Genomic DNA, 17,254 nt, shown 5'->3' on the forward strand with positions numbered 1-17,254 from the left:
AGGCTCCCAAGAATTGCCTGAACTTCAACCCGAAGCTTTATAACTGGTACCCTCCTCCCCTGCCATCCTGGGTGTCCATATATTGGGGATACTGTGGTATGAGAACACAACGTGGATGGACTAAGACATGACAAACAGCAGCCACATCCTCTTATGGCTTAAACTGTTCAGTGGGAGAAACCCTGGTGGACTAAGAAGTGGTAAGTCCGACCACATCCTCTTAGGACTTTAGCTGCTCAGTAGGAGGGATCCTGGAACCTTCTTAGGGCTCAGAGGTTTGACAAGTGACATTTTCAATTCTAAAATTCAGAGTGAGGAGCAAAATTGACTAGCAATTCCCGTAGTGCGGGTATGTGTAAAAGTCAGATTGGTTTAGCACAAATCTGAGTGGGTGAGAACCGCCGTGGAAAGGCTCTCTTGCCCTTCCCCTCTGAGCTCTGTGTTTCCTTCTACTGCCCTCCACTTGCCCCCTTGGGGCCCTTCCCCCATCCCCCACATTTAGTTCTTCTTCCCTCATAGAGGCTCAGAGGGAGGAAGAGCAGCATCAGGGCCCTGCCCCTCCTATCTCCCTGGGGGCCAGACGGAGGGTTGGCAGCTCCCTCTATTGTCTCCCTCTGAGTAACAAGAGAGGACCAGCATGGCCCCAGAAATCCTACAGCTGTTGTTGCTGCTATCACTGGGCAACTCAGGTGGGGTAAGGATGGGATGGGGGAGGGGAGAAAGCTGAGCATGAGGAGGGAAGGGCTGAGGGAGGGTGAATGATAATGAGAAACAGGGGAGGGATAGGAGAGAAGGCTCAGGAGTGGGGAAGAGCTGGAGACCATGGGGTGTCCAGGGATGGGGAAGAGAGGGAGGCTCCCTGAACTGCTTCTTTATGGCATATTCTGTCTATGGGAGGGCAGAGGAGGCTGCCGTCTGAGGAGACCAGGTTCCCACTCAAGCTCTTATCCCCCAGGCAAGCCAGGGAGAACTTTGGATTCCCAATATGAGGAGGTGAGGTCAACATCTCCAGGCTCCAAGGGACAAGAAGACTGGGCTGAGGAACAGCACGGAGGACAGGAAGGGGAGACATTCAGTGTGAACTGCTCCTACAAGGCCCAGGAACATGAAAACAGATGGATGTATTGGTGTAAAAAGCAAGAGAATGAAGTAGCTTGTAATACACCACCCTCAGAAACAAACTCCACGTTTTTTGTGTCAGACAATAAATACTTCTCTTCTTACCGAAATGATAATGGCACCATCACCATCACTATCACGTTTAAGCTCAGGGCAAATGATTCAGGTGACTACTAGTGTGTGATCCCTCTGGAATCTACAAGGTCAAAAGTCCTCAGGAGACTCCGCCTCAAGGTGTGGCCAGGTACGTCCCTTCCAGGTAGAGTAGAGCAGGTTCAATTCAACACATTTGTTAATCACATACTTAAGTGAAGGCCCCTGCAAGGGGACAGTGGACCTCCTCAGGATCTCCGGACAGCCCTTCATCCTTTCTAGTCCCTCCTTTTATTCCCCTCAGCTCTTCCCCACTCCCCACACTCACTCTTTCATCAGGGGTTTTTGACCTTCTCTCTGTAATGGACCTTACACCAGTCTAGTGAAGCCTATGGATCCCACCTCAGAATAATGCTTTTAAATAATTGAAAGGAGTGTTGAATTTCAGTATGAGGTTAGTAAAAAGAAATGTGTTTTTTCTCTGCATCTAAATTCACTTGAGATCTACTCATGCACCCCTTGGGAGTCATTGAGGCCTGTGTTAAGAACTCGTGTTCTAAGCTGAGTTAAGAATAATGAATAAGCATTTATTAAGGATTTAGTATGTGCCAGGCATTGTCCTAAGCACTTTATAGCTATTGTCTCATTCTATTCTTGTGACAACCCTGGGAGGTAAGTGTTATTATTATCCCTGTTTTACAGCTGAGGAAACGCAGGCACATAGTGAGTCAATAAACATTTATGAATCTCCTACTATGTGCCAGGTCCCTAACACTATGTTAAACATTAAGCCCTACAGATACAAAAAGAACCAAAAGATTCTAACTACCCTCAAGGATCTCACGATCTGATGGGGAAGACAAAAAGCAAACAAATATATACAATGAGTTATATAAAGGTTAAATAGGAAATAATGAACAAATGGAAGAAAGAGGGGTTGGGAAAGGCTTCCAGTACAAGGTGAGATTTTGGTTGGGACTTGAAGGAAGCCGGGGAGCAGAGATAACAAGAGAGAGCATTCCAGGTATGAGTGACAGCCAAAGAAAATGCCTGGAGCCAAGAGATGGAGTATCTTGTTTGAGGAAAAGAAAGGAGTCCAGTTTCACTGGATCTAAGAGCATCTGTTGGGGTTTAAGGTGTAAGAAGACTGGAAAGGTGGTGCAGGGGGCTAAGCTGACAAACTAGGAATTTTGTATTAGCTCCTGGAGGCAATAGAGAACAATTGGAGTTTGCTGAGTAGAGGAGTGATAAAGTTGGGTCTGTGTCCAGCCACTTTGGTAGCTGAACGGAGGATGGATTGAGGAGGCAAAGAGAGGAGGCACGCAGATCCACCAGCAGTCTATTACAGTGTGAGGGAGTGAAGACCTGCACCAAGATGGTGGCAGGATCAGCAGAGAGAAGGGATCACATTTGAGAAATGTTGCAAAGGTAAAATCAACAGGCTTTAGCAACTGATTGGATATGGGAAGAGAGACACAGGGAGGATTCAAAGATGACGAAGGCCAGAAAACTGGAAGGATTATGTTGTGTTAGTCAGTAATGGGAAAATTTGGAGGTGGGAAGAGTTTAGGTGGAAAGATAATCAGTTCAGTTTTTGACATGCTAAACTTTAGATGTTTACTGGACATCCAGTTTGAGATGTCTGAAAGGCAGTAGGAGATGGGAGACTGGAGGTCAGCAGAGAAGTTAGGGCAGGATAGATGAATTTGAGAATCAATAACATAAAGAAAATGATTCCAACCATGGGAGGTGATGAGGTCACCAAGTGAAGTAGCAGAGAAGAGGGCCTCTGAGAGATACCTAGGGTATCAAGGCATGACGTAGATGAGGATCCAGCAAAGAAGATTGAGATGGAATGGTCGGATAGGTAGGAGGTGAACAAGGAGAGAGCAGGGTCATGAAAACCTAGAAAAGAGAGAGTACCAAGGGAAAGAGAACGATCAATAGTGTCAAAGGCTACAGAGAGGTCAAGGAGAATGAGGATTGAGAAAAAGTCATTGGATTTTATAATACAAAGTAATTGAACACAGACATTGAGTGACTTGCCACAGTTAGTAAGGGTCTGAGGCCAGATCTGAACTTACATCTCCACACCCCATACTCTACCCAGTGTACCACCTAGCTGCCTGTGTTAGGTTTCCTGTCCCTGGGGAAGGTAAATGACCTCTTCCCAAGACTGGGAAGAAGCTACCCCCGGAGATCATGGAGACCCACATACTCATGGGGTGTCTCAAATACTCATACAGGGACACAGGCTCATTTATACATATACACATATGTGCGTACACTTACCCACAACAGTACATGGACAAAAATTTGTTCTTTTTATTCCTGTAGTCTCTGTATCCTTTCTATATAGGAAGCTTCAGTGGCACACTTGGAGCTAGGGGAGGAGAAGATGAAGTTTTGTTTTCATGTGACAACAGCTCTAGCCTTCTCCTGAGGAAAGAACAGCCTATAAGACATACTATACTATGTTGTTAATGGCCTGGCAGAGGAAGGACCCCTGAGGTGCCACAGAATGACAGCAGCAAGAACAGTAGGATAGAATCCTAGAGACTATATATTGAATGGTACCTGATACAGCACATAAGATGTATCATAAATTATATTCACACAAGGCATTGTATTTTTTAAAGTGCTATTCCCTTACAGGGCCAGCATTCCTGTGCTGGCAGCTCCTGGGTAGTATCAGGAGATAGCAAGTACACATTTCCCTCAATTTCTTCTCTTTGCAGTACAAGAACAGAGCCCCACTGAAGACATGCAAACTACTTCAGAGGTCACTTCCAGCAACCCGGCCACCAACAGGTACCTCTACTTTCCAAAAACTTCCTTCTCTCTCCCAGAAGTCTGTGTGTTACATCTAAACGTCTCCAAACCTTAGTATGCACTGACCATGTTCCAAGATTCACTGACCTTTTCCACGGGGAGCCCAGGGCTGCAGTGGGCCTAGGATAAATTCACTTTCTCTCAAATTTATGCTTACTGTGGCCTAAGATCTGAAATCCTTTAGCCCTAGCCGGTGTGGTTCGTTTGACGTTTCCTCTCCCCATTTCTCCTCCAACTATCTGCATATCAATCTTCCTAATCTTGAGAAATATTACACATAGACCAGAGTCAGCTGAGCTGTGGAGCTGGTCACTAGTTAACCACCTGGGACAAAAGAGCTTCTCTCTTGGCCAAGCCGGGGAGCCCCTACACTGCCTTCTTGTCTCAAGGAGGGCCTTGATCCACCAAAAGGTGATTTCCCCCAAACTTCAATATGCCAAAGCTTAGCAAAAGATGAGTTGATGGAAAGTACAAAATAGTGTACAAGGAGAAGAGGCATAGGGTTACCAAAGGCAAATTTTCTGAACTTCACAATTTTGCCTTCCAAAACTATACTCTGTTTTGTGCCTACATGGCATTCAGTGTCCTCATAGCACTCTTTATTTCTCTATCTCAGTGGTTCCCAACTTCTTTTATTCTATGAACCCCATTCAACAACAAAAAATATGTGTTGTGAAACCCTAGGGAAATTTAATATACTACTCATAATCTGTAATTGATTACTGCTAGGGGGGCATTTAAAAAATTTTAGCACTAACTTCTTGGACTCTCATCTTGAATTCCCAAGGGGTTCTCAGACCTCTAAATGGGAACCACATCAACATGGCCCCATGAGATGGAAAAACCCTAGAAGCTATCAAGACCATGGCATTCAAGAGAGGACCTGAATTTTAATTTCTGCATTGCTTCATATTTATCTGTCTGAACACAGGCGTGTCATTTCCATCTTTCAGCTTCAATTTCCCATCTATAAAATAAAATTGTCGAATTTAATGACATAGGAGGCCTTATCTAGCTCTAAATCCTGGGATCCAGGAAAGTAGATCTAAAGCCATGACTACTCCTGGGGATGCTGTTCCAGGTTCTCTTCATCACTGGGATCTGTAGTCCTCTCAACAGTTATCTCCCTCTGGGGCTCAATTTCCTTATCCGTGAAATGAGGGAGTTGAGCTGTATCATGCCTAAGATCTCTAAAGTTCATGATATTCTCATAGAATTACATTCCTATTAAACCTTGGCTAAAGAAACTTCATTGAAATCCAAGGGCTTGATGTTCCTTGAGCAATCACTACGAGGGAAAAGTGTCTAGAAAGAAACCGTAAATATTAACAATAGCTATTATCAATATTCTCATTTTAACCTCATAGCAATGCTGGCAGCTAAGTGCAATTGTTGTATCTATTGTACAGATTGGGAAACCGAGGCAGGTTAAATGACTTGGCCACATCACACAGCTAGTAAGTGTCTGAGGCTGGATTTGAACTCAGGTCTTTCTAATTCCAGGTTTAGCTCTATATCCACTTCACCACCTGCTGAGAGGTAAGTGTTATAGATTTCATTGTTATAATTTTCTAGATGCACAAAGGTTAAAAACAAGATTAAATGCAAGACCTTACACTCTATAGAGGAGCCAACCTAGACTTAACACCTCAAATAATTTTGCTTAACACTTCAAATAATTTGCTCAGTTTCCTCACATGTAAAATGGAGGTATTAGACAAGATGATCACCAAAATATCTTCCAGGTATCCTATGTGCCTCTAAAGGTGACAACTGTTATAGAGAATCAGAGTATACAAGTGAACCTGTTAACACAGCTAACTGGTACAACACTCCACTCTTCTTAGCACATCCTCAAATGACTTGCCCAGGGTCACACAGCTAGTAAGTGTCTGAGGCTGCATTTGAACTCAAGTCCTCTCATTTCAGGCCAAGCATTTCATCCACTTCACCACCTGCTGAGAGGTAAGTGTTATGTACAGATGTCATTGTTATTATTTTCTAGATGGACAAAGGTTAAAAACAAGATTGAATGCAAGATCTTATACCTTACCAAGGAGCTAACCTAGTTCCTAGGGGATAATGGAAAAACCAGTTTAAGGACCCAGATCTCTTGCCTCTCAGGCCAGTGCTTTTGTTATCACATCACATGGTATACTATCATAACAACTATAAGAACAGCTAACATTTATATAGTACTTACTATGGGCCAGGCACTATGGCAAGACCTTCACAATTACCATCTCATTTTTAAAAATAAATTTATTTTATTATTTTTACTTTACAACACTCAGTTCCACAAGTTTTGGGGTTCCAAATTTTCTCTTCCTCCCTCTCCTCCCCCTCCTCCCCAAGACAGAATGTCATCTGATATAGGTTCTACATATACCTTCACATTGAACTTATTTACATCACAGTCCAGTTGCAAAGAAGAGTTATAACCAATGGAATGAATCATGAGAAAGGAGAAATGAAACCAAAAAAAGAAGGAAAAAAGATAGCAAAAAGTTTGCCTCAATCTGCATTCAGATTCCATAATTCTTTCTCTGGATGTGCATAGCTTTTTCCATCATGAGTCCTTTGGAGCTGTCTTTGAATCTTGCATTGATGAAAGGAGTCAAGTCTATCAAAGTTGGTCCTTACAGATACAGTGTCTCTGTAATCATGTATAATGATCTCCTGGTTCTGCTCCTCTCACCCAGCATCAGTTCATATAAGTTGTTCCATGTTATAATGAAGTCCATCTGCTCCTCATTTTTATAGCACAACAGTATTCCATTACATTCATATACCACAATTTCTTTAGCCATTCCCCAATTGATGGGCATCCCCTTGATTTCCAATTCTTTGCCACCACAAAAAGCTGCTACAAATATTATTGTATATACAGGTCTATTTCCCACTTGTATGATCTCTTTGGGATATAGCCCTGGAAGTGGTATTGCTGGGCCAAAGGGTATGCATATTTTTATAGCCCTTTGGGCATATTTCCAAATTGCTCTCCAGAATGGCTGGATTAGTTCACAATTCCACCAACAATGTAACAATGTTCCAATTTTTCCACATCCTCCCCAGCACTTATCATTTTCCTGTTTTGTCATGTTAGCCAATCTGACAGGAGAGATGTGGTACCTAAGAGTTGTTTTGATTTGCACTTCTCTAATCAATAGTGATTTAGAGCATTTTTATGTGACTACAGATATCTTTAATTTCTTCCTTTGAAAACTGCCTGTTCATATCCTTTGACCATTTCTCAATTGGGGAATGACTTGTATTCCTATAAATTTGGCTAAGTTCCCAGTAAATTTTAGATATGAGGCTTTTATCAGAGACAATGGTTGTAAAGATTTTCTCCCATTTTTCTACTTCCTTCCTAATCTTTGTTGCATTGGCTTTGCTTATACAAAAATTTTTCAATTTAACATAGTCACAATTATCCATTTTACATTTTGTAATGCTCTCTATCTCTTGTTGGGTCATGAATTCTTCCCTTTCCCATTAATCTGACAGGTAAACTATTCCTTGCTCTCCCAAATTGCTTATGGTATCAGCATTTATTCCTAAATCATGAACCCATTTCGACTTTATTTTGGTATACAGTGTTAAGATATTGGTCTATGCCCAGTTTCTGCCCTACCATTTGCCAATTTTCCCAGCAATTTTTGTGAAATAGTGAATTCTTAGCCCAGAAACTGGGTTCTTTGGGTTTATCAAAGACTAGATTGCTATAGTGGTTGACTACTGTATCTTGTGTACTTAACCTGTTCCACTGATCCACCACACTGTTTCTTAGCCACTACCAAGCAGTTCTGATGACTGCTGCTTTATAGTACAGTTTAATATCTGGTATGGCTAGGCCACCTTCCCTAGCATTTCTTTTCATTAATTCTCTTGATATTCTGTACCTTTTGTTCTTCCAGATTAATTTTGTTATTATTTTATCAAGCTCTGTAAAATAATTTTTTGGTAGTTCAATTGGTATGGTACTGAATAAATAAATTAATTTATATAAAATTGTCATTTTTATTGTATTAGCTCAGCCTAGCCATGAGCAAGTGATGTTTTTCCATTTATTTAGATCTGACTTTATTTGTGTGAAATGCGTTTCATAATTGTGTTCATGTAGGCCCTGGGTTTGTCTTGGCAGATAGACTCCCAAACAGACTACCAAAAAAATGTCTGCAGTAACTTTAAATGGAATTTCTCTTTCTATCTCTTTTTGTGCCTCTTCATGTGACATAATTTACCCTTTTCTACCTCCTCCTCACCTCTTCTCCCAGAACAACCCCTTTTCACCCCTTAATTATGTTCTTTATCATTACATCAGTTACCTTATACTGACACCCTCAGTCTATGTATATGCCTTTCAGTTGTCGTAATAACTGTACCGTTCTCAAGATTGACATATATATATATATATATACATATATATATCAATCACATATATAAATCAATATAATCCTATATAAGAATGTAAACAATTTTCCCTTATTGAAGAATATAGTTTCTCTTTTTTTTGTTTTGTTTTTTCCCCCAGTTTACCTTTTTTGTGTCCCTTAAGTTTTGTATTTGAAGATCGAATTTTCCCCTATTTCATTGAATGTCCATCTCCTTGCCTGAAAAATGATGCTCAGTTTTGCTGGGTAGTTGATCCTTGGTTGTAGGCCAAGCTCCTTTGCCTTTCAGAATATCATATTCCAATTTCTCCTGTCTTTTATTGTAGACACTGCAAGATGCTGTGTGATCCTGACTGTAGTTCTGCTATATTTGACTTGTTTCTTTCTGGCTGCTTGCAGTATTTTCTCCTTGAACTGATAATTCTGGAATTTAGCTGCAATATTCCTTGGAGTTTTCAATTGGGGATCTCTTTGAGGGAATGATTGGTGGATTCTTTCGATGACTATTTTACCTTCTGGTTCTAGGACCTTGGGACAACTGTCCTTCATGATTTCTTGGAAGATACTGTCCAGGTTCTTTTTTTCATCATGGCTTTCAGGTAGACCAGTAATTCTTATATTATCTCTCCTGGATCTATTTTCCAGGTCAGTTGTTTTCTCAGTCAGACATATCACATTTGCTTCTATTTTTTTATTCTTTAGATTTTGCTTGACTGATTCTTGATGTCTCATAGAGTCATTAGCTTCTACTTGCCCAATTCTAATTTTTAACACATTGTTTTCTTCGTTTAGCTTCTGTATCTCTTTTCCATTTGATTAGTTTTACTTTTTAAGGAGCCATTCTCTCCATTTATATTCTGAACCTCCTTAACCATTTTGCCAAGTTTACTTTCCAAAGATTTGTTCTTTTCTTTTACCTCTCTAATTTGGTTTTTAAAATCCCCCTTGAGTTCTTCCAGGAATGCTTTTTGGGCTGGAGACCAGCTCACATTCAGATTTCTGATGTGGGTATAGTGCCAATGCTGCCCTCTTCTGAATGAGTATTTTGATCTTCCCTGTCTCTGTAATAGGAATCAATAGTCTTTGGTTTTCTGGTCTGTTTTTCATGGTGCTTTTTTTCCTGGCTTCTAAAGTGGATCTCTGCTTCTGGGGCTCAGGGGGCTCTGTCCCAAGCTTCTTGTGCTGGGAACTGTGAGCCTGCTCATTGGCTTTATGTGCTGTGGCCTCTGGTTTTTGTGAGGTGTGGGGGAGGGGTGGTCTGACTGCTGGAAATCTCTTCCCCTGGGGCTGGGCCACAGCCTGGGTGGTCTCAGCTGTTGTCTGTGCTGGTGTTTGCCACTTCCTCTGGCTGTTCAAAGGCACATCTGGGGTCCTGGTGCTGAAGTTTGCTGGCTCCACCCCCTGGGGCTCAGGAACTCCCACTGTTCTGCTGAGGTGGGGCCTGTTGTGACACCTCTCTTCCTGCACTAGTCTCCCTCCACCACCACAGGAAGGGCCCTCTCCCCAATTTCCCAAGCTAAAAGGCTACTGCAGCCCCACTTCCAGCTCCTCTATTTCAGGGTTTTTCCCAAGGGAGTATTATCTCAGTGAGGAAGGGAGGGATGAGAGCCATTTTACGTGGTCAAGAAGGTGATTTTCAAACCTTTAGACTGTGGGCTGGAGGCCTCAGGGATAGCTGCTCCCATGGCCACAGGCACTGGGCTGGCGTCTCCTGTAGAATCCCATCCTGGGCTAGGAGGCCTGGGTATCACCACTGTAGCCAGTATTTTAGCCCTGGGCCTGCTCCTGCTCCTGTGTTTTGCACACCCAGCGCTCTCCCAGCCCAGTGCTCTGGCTGGGTTCTGCAGCTGCTCCCATTTGGTGCGGTCTGCTGCCACCCCACATGCCTGGCGTTCCTGCCCCACTCAGTCTACTAGTGGCTTCTAACTCTCTCAAATCTGCTCGGATTCACTTTTTTAGAGATATCTGACAGAATTTGTGAGAGAGCTCTGGAAAGATGCTGTTTTCAAGCAGCCATCTTGGCTCTGCCCCCCCCAATTACCATCTCATTTGATCCCCACAAAACCCCTGGGAGGTAGATGCTAGTATGATTCCCATTTCATAGATGACAAGACTGAGGCAAACAGTTTAAGTGACTTGCCCAGGGTCACACACATAGTGAGTGTCTGAGGCTGGATTTGAACTCATGTCTTCTAATTTCAGGTCTAGCACTTTATCCACTACACCACTTGATGAAGGGTAAGTGTTACAGATTTCGTTGTTATCATTTTCTAGATGGGCAGAGATATAAATAAGAGTAAACCCAATTATCCTCTCATTTGATCCTCACAAAACCCTTGGGATGCTATTATTATCCCCATTTTATAGATGAGGAAACTGAGGTAAATAGTTTAAGTGACTTGCCCAGGGTCACACACCTAGCAAGTGTCTGAGGCTGGATTTGAACTCAGGTTTTCTAATTTCAGGTCTAGCACTTTATCCACTACACCACTTGGTCAAGGGTAAGTGTTCTAAATTTCATTGTTCTCATTTCAGAGATATAAACAAGATTAAATCCAATCCTCCTTAAAGAGGATCTGACCTAGTCCCGACACTTTAAATAATGTCTGGTGCAACCTCAGTTTCTCATATGAAAACTGGAGGTATTAGACAAGATGATCACTAAGGTGTCTTCCAGGTATCCTATGAACCTATAAATGTGAAAATCGTTACAGAGAATTATAGAGTGTACAAATTGACCTCTTGCTCCAATTGATCAGTGCAACAATTTAAGTCTTCCCTTTATCTTACCACATCCTCAAATATTGGGAAAAAGCTGGTGGATACAAATGATTCGGCAGCCTAATATCTGGCTGAAAGTGCTACTGTTAAATTACCCTCTTCCTGAGTCCTAATACTCAAAAACTTCTGAGGTTTTGTTGCCAAATTTTGCTGCCAAAATGCCCTCCATTTTATTACATTAGGCACAGAGCAAATCAGGTCCCCAGGGTGGTTTACTTCTTCCCACCCCACCCACTTTCTCTCATATCTCACATCTCTTTTCCTCTAAGTTCCTCAGAGAAGAAATTCAGCACTTTGGGTGTGGTCCTTTCTTGCCTTCTCCTATCAGTGCTTCTTGTTGTGGGCATCATTTGTGCCAGGAAGATCTACCAGAAAGCAGGGGAAGGTGAGAAATGGGGTATCTTTACCCTTTTATACATTCCATCGTGCTCCCAATCTCCCTGATCTCCTACCTCTGTAACATTGTGATCTCAGGCTAGCAAAAGAGAGTTCAGGATTCTACATACCCTTTGAACACTATGGTACCAGGTTGCTGCCTAATCCCCTTCTATTCTCTCCTCTATGGCACATCTCATTCTACTATATATGTTCCAATCGCCCTAGTCAATCATGAGCTTCGTGGGGGCAGGGACTTTGTTTTATTCATCTTTGTAACTCCTTCCTCTATTCTCTCAGTAAAAGGGGTCTTGCACATAGTAGGTGTTCAACAAATGTACCCTGAACGAATGGATGCTTGGAGATGAATGTTTCTCTCTCTTCTTTTCTCTATGTCACTGACCATAATTCAACTGAATTTTCCATTCAATTCAATTTATTTCAATAGAGATTTGTTAAACACATATGGTGAGCAAGACAGTGTTAGGTGCTGGGGAACACAGAAACAGATGTGACACAGACATTGCTTTCAAGGAGACTACAAACTAAAGGAGAAGGGGTGGGGGATTTGTACGTAAATAAGTTTTATGAGAGAATGAGATGAGTACAAAACTGGCCCTGGCATAGCGCTATGACGAGTGTGAGGGAGGAGAGATCTCTTTCAGCTGGGCTCAAGAGGTGGGAGTAGGAATGGAGAATGCCTGACTTGGGGCTTAAAACAAGGGAGAGACCACAGCAAATGGAGATGGGGCTGCGGCCGTGAAATGCTATTCTGGGCATAGAGTAGGAAAGAATACAGTTGGGCTGGAACATAGAATAAATGAGAGGGAGCGGTAAGAGATGAATCTGGGAAGATCATGTGGAATCAATTTCCACAGAGCTTCAAATGCCAGGCTAAATAACTTATAACCATGAATGCACAAATATCTATACCAGGAAGCTTCCCTCATTGATTCCTCTTAAATCCTCCAGTAAGTAGCCATTTCAAGTCCCAGAAGTGGAATGGAACTCATGGTAGCTACATTTTGAGTTGTGTTGGGGTAGCAGGAAAGAGGATAAGGAATGGAACCCTATCCATGGTGATAAACCTTAAGCTGGGAGTAGAGAAGAGCAGAGCTGGGCAACTGGGGCAATATCCCTCTATTAACTTCCATGTAGGGGGTTCACTCCTCTAAGAGTGTCTCTTTTGACAGGTGATGACTCTGAGACCCAGGGAGAGAAGCCAAAGGTGAGTAAGACTTCTTATCTTTTATCTATAATGCACCTGTGTAATGTCATCTGACCCACACCACAGCCCTGTGTTGAGGACAGGGTAGAGTTTTTATTACTCTTCACATAAGCATAAGTTCCTTTCCAGCTCTAGATGATTAGAGGTGGAAAGGAACAGATTAATTCAACCCACTCATTTTGCAAGGGAAGACCCCAAAGTCCACAGAGGTCAAGAGACTTGACCAACATTACACTGTGAGTTAGTGACAAAGTGGGAATTCCAGTCCAGACTTCCTGATCCCCTACCCTATGCCCTTTATACTATGATATACACATTGCCCAACGACAGAAAAGAATGCAGACCATTTACCAAGAAGTCATTCCCTTGCCTCTTGACAGGAAATTTCCTCTCCCTTCCTACTCTCAAGAGCACAGATAGGCAGATCTATCTGTCCTAGTCTAAAAGATCTCTTGAAATAGAAAGGGGCAGAATTTGTGTCATAGATCATAATGATTGCGTTTGAAATGAGAAACTACATTTTCAGCTTTATAAAGTTATGACCTTATATGCAGGGCTATAACTAGAAATTCTGGTGCCAGGGGCAATGTTGTCAGAGTTGGAGAAGTCAGAGCGTTGGCCCACCCAATACTGTGGGAAGGCAGAAGATGAAGCGTGTGGGCAGGAAAAGGAGGAAGGAAGGGTGTGAAGATAATTTTACCCAGTTGAGTGAAGTTTGGCTGGATGTGGGAAACCCCCACCAGAGAAAGGGGATGTGACAAGTTCTGGTGCCACAGTCATTTGGAAGAGGTGGATATATTCATGGGCCATAGGAGAATGGCTGGAACCTTGTGGTGCAAGTAGGGGTTGAAATGTAAAAGAAATTTCAAACCATTGGCACAACAGTTTGAATAGACAATTCATGAAGAAGAGGACATGGAAGAAAGCATGTGGGAATCAGGATTAGGGTCTTGCCTATAAGGCAAGAAAGGTGCTGTCTTTTGCAATAAGACCCACAGAGGTCCAAGCACTGTGAGGATGGAGCCAGGGAAGAAGTATACCCCCATGCCCCTTGAAAGATTGGCAGCCAGATAGAAAGTCCCAGTCACTCCATCCTACTTATAACTCCACTTATATTTTTTAATTAAATCTTAATTGACAATTTTTGTTTTTATATCATCTACATGTCCTATCATAGTTCTTTCCTCAAACTCTTCCAGAGATCTGTCCTGTAAAATAAAGAAGGAAAAATGTGGAGACCCATAGGAATGGAGTAGAAATTCTTAGCAGAAGATGGGCCTTAGGAAATAAATTGGAACTTTGTGAAGCAGTTGAGAAGTCATAGAAAATAGTGTACCCCATTAAGTATAGCCTTGAAGAAAACCTCTAGGAGGAGGAAAAGAGGAAGAAGATACAGTTAGGGTAGGAGGAAGGTTAGAGTGACTTATCTATGAAGCAAGATATGGCATGTGTCAGCGTAGGGCCAACAGAGTTAGGTAGAAAATGCTAGAATGAGCTCAGAGGAGAAGCATGCTCCCATACCCCTTAGACAGTGGACACCAAGGCATGAAGCCCCAGTCATACCATCCTAGTTACAAATGCATGTGTTTATTTTATCTTTGTTTCACGGGATGCCATAACCAAAGAATTCATTACCTGGTGGTCATGAACTCCCTGTACTTGGTTGAGCTAGTCCTTGGACAGCAGACACCGTGCTCCTTTCTAATCTTTCCAGATTAACAGAAACTACCAGGGCCTGCTTTTTTAACATAGTCTGAGAGATCCCAGGGTTAGTTACCTGCCATCCCTCAATGAGACATCATCAGAGGAAGACTTGGTAGAGACCCAAAATGTTCAGAGGCCATTATATTGTGAATTGCCAATGCACTGAATAATCGAGGCAGAGGGAGCAGCAACTCTGCAGGTTCCTTTATTCAGAGAAGGTCAGATCAGCAGTTACTGCAAGTCAGAAACAGCTATTAAATGCAAGAAATGGAACACTAGATTGTTAGCTCCTTGAGGACAGGAACTGTCTTTTGCTTCCTTTTGTACTCCTCTTGCTTAGCATGATGTCTGGCACATAGTAGGTGATTAATAAATGTTTGTTGATTAATTGATCAAGTGAGATAGGACAAATATAGAACTCTGTGACAAATCATCAAAGCATTAAAAAAATCTCTCATTTTCAAAAATGTATTAGTCACTAGAGATTGGTTAGTATAATGGAAAAAGCAGTGGACTCATAGCTAAGAGGCCTGATTCTAGTTCTATCTCTGCCATATCCTAGCTGAATGAGCCAATGGGGTTATAAAACCTCTTGGAGTTTCAGTTTCCTCAACTCTAAAATTAGGATACTTGTACTATCTACCTTACAAATTTCCTGTGAAGGATGTGCTTTGTTAAACCCCCAAATGCTCTTGAAATATGTTGTTATTAATTATCAATATTATGGGGGTGGGGTGGAGTGGGGTGTTGATCAGGGGAATTCCCTAATCCCTGTGATGATCTCCTCAATCAATGTGATGAGCAGCGAGAGACCCTTTGGGGCAAGGGATGAGCTCCTCCCTACTGAGAGTGTGGGCATGGCCGTTGGTGCCAAATGGAGAGGACTGGAGCTGACTCCTAATTGGGATTTAGGAACTGAAGCTATCTTGAAAGTGATTTCCTGGTTGGGACTGTGGGGAAGGCAGACTTGTCAGAGGAGGTAGCCGTCTCTGCTGGCTTATAAAAACAAGTTGGCAGAGCAGTAGGGCATTTTGAGGGCCCCTTTTTTCTTTTCTGGGTTCAGAGGACAGACAGACCTGGTCTGCCATAAAACTGGTCTGTCCTCCAAACAAAAAAAAGGTTGTACAGGATGACTGTAGTAACTCATTTTGGATTCTCTAATATTGGTTTAATTGGAGTTCCCTAGTACCACTCTGAGGCATTTGCTGGTAAATTTTAACAATGAACTCCACTGCACCACTCCTCCCCACCTACTAAGTGCCAGGTCCTGTGCTAAGTGCTTCTGATATAAAAAGGGGCAAAAACCAGTCCCTACCCCCAAGAAGCTTACAATGATCACTGGGAGTCAGGGCATCTAAAGTCTAGTTCCTCTTCTGCCACTAGCTTTGCGTGTGATCTTGGCAAGTCCCTTTCCTTGTCTTGGCCTCAATTTACTCATGTTTAAAATGAAGGGATAGACTAGATAATTTCAAAGGTCTCTTCTAACTCAGGCATTGCACACATGAATCTGTGACATTCCCCACAGATGCTTACTAGGAATTTTCCACCCTCTCCCTACCATGTCAGTGTTTCTTCCTTCCCAGTGTACCTTGATACAATCTCTCTTCCCCTGGCTTCTAGAGCTCTGCCATGGAAATGGACAGTAAGGAGGATGCTGAGGGCATCCATTATGCCACTGTGTCTGAGAGAAGCCCCGGAGAGCTGATCAGTGTCAAAACTCATACTCCTGTTGAGGCTGTGGAATATGCCACTGTAACAAAGAAGTGATGTCAACTGCCCAGGTTAAATGCTCCTCAGAATCCAATGTGGAGGGACTAGGAAAGTTCGCTATCAGCAGCATTGGCGAAGTATGCCTCCTCCAGAAAAGAAGTGGTAGAACAAAAATGTATGAAAATGAGAAATACATTATTAGACACGAACCATGTATAGATTTGTTTTGTTTAGCTATATTTCTTTGTTGTGGGAGAGGATTCTATAGGGTTTTTTGCGGGGGTAGCATTGTAAAAAAACCCTAGCATGAATAAAATATCTTTTTATGTATTAAGCATTTACCTTGCACAAAGCTCTGTGCTAAGCCTAGTATGTGTTTCTGATGGGCAAGAGATTGGCATTGGGGAGAAAGGAGGAGGTGTATTCACGGATTTAGGATCTCATTGATATTGATGGAGTTCTAGTAGAGCTGCCCCCAGCCCCAATATTCTAACTTCATTAGAGACTCACTGTACCTACCTGTCACCCCTTCCCCCCATCAGTGTCCTAACTTATGCCTCACTGTTCACTAGAACAACAGGCATGTTCCCACAGAAACAGAAATCCAGCATTGTCCCACAGAAACCCTTTCTCATGAAACAGGTGTGTAGTCACAACCACATCATCTATCTTGACCAGACAGAACCACAATAGCTAGCCAATTGGAGAGCAGCATGACCAGAATGCTTGACCACCAAACTGTAGAAGGGGCCCACACTACGATAGCACCTGTGCAATTCTGCTGAGGCTAGGAGCCCTCCTTCATTACCTAATCCCTTAACAAACTCCTCCTGCCTTTTTAATATTAATCATATTCCCGTATTCTATGTAAATTTCTGTTGTGTAATTGCATCTTTACCCTATAAAAATACATCTTGCATTCTCTGAAGCTGCTGGTTCCTCTTGGATCTTAGCCTGCTCCATGAGAGGCGTCAATCTCAATAAATGCCTATTCTTGGATTAGAGGTGGTCTGAC

General features: G+C 42.5%; 1 pseudogene; it reads left to right on the plus strand.

The window, feature by feature from the left end:
* The first annotated feature begins 637 nt into the window (after positions 1-637).
* On the plus strand, positions 638-16,556 carry LOC118855774 (annotated as a pseudogene).
* Positions 16,557-17,254: the final 698 nt, after the last annotated feature.

This window comes from Trichosurus vulpecula, chromosome 7 (assembly GCF_011100635.1).
Source record: "Trichosurus vulpecula isolate mTriVul1 chromosome 7, mTriVul1.pri, whole genome shotgun sequence".
Taxonomy (NCBI): domain Eukaryota; kingdom Metazoa; phylum Chordata; class Mammalia; order Diprotodontia; family Phalangeridae; genus Trichosurus; species Trichosurus vulpecula.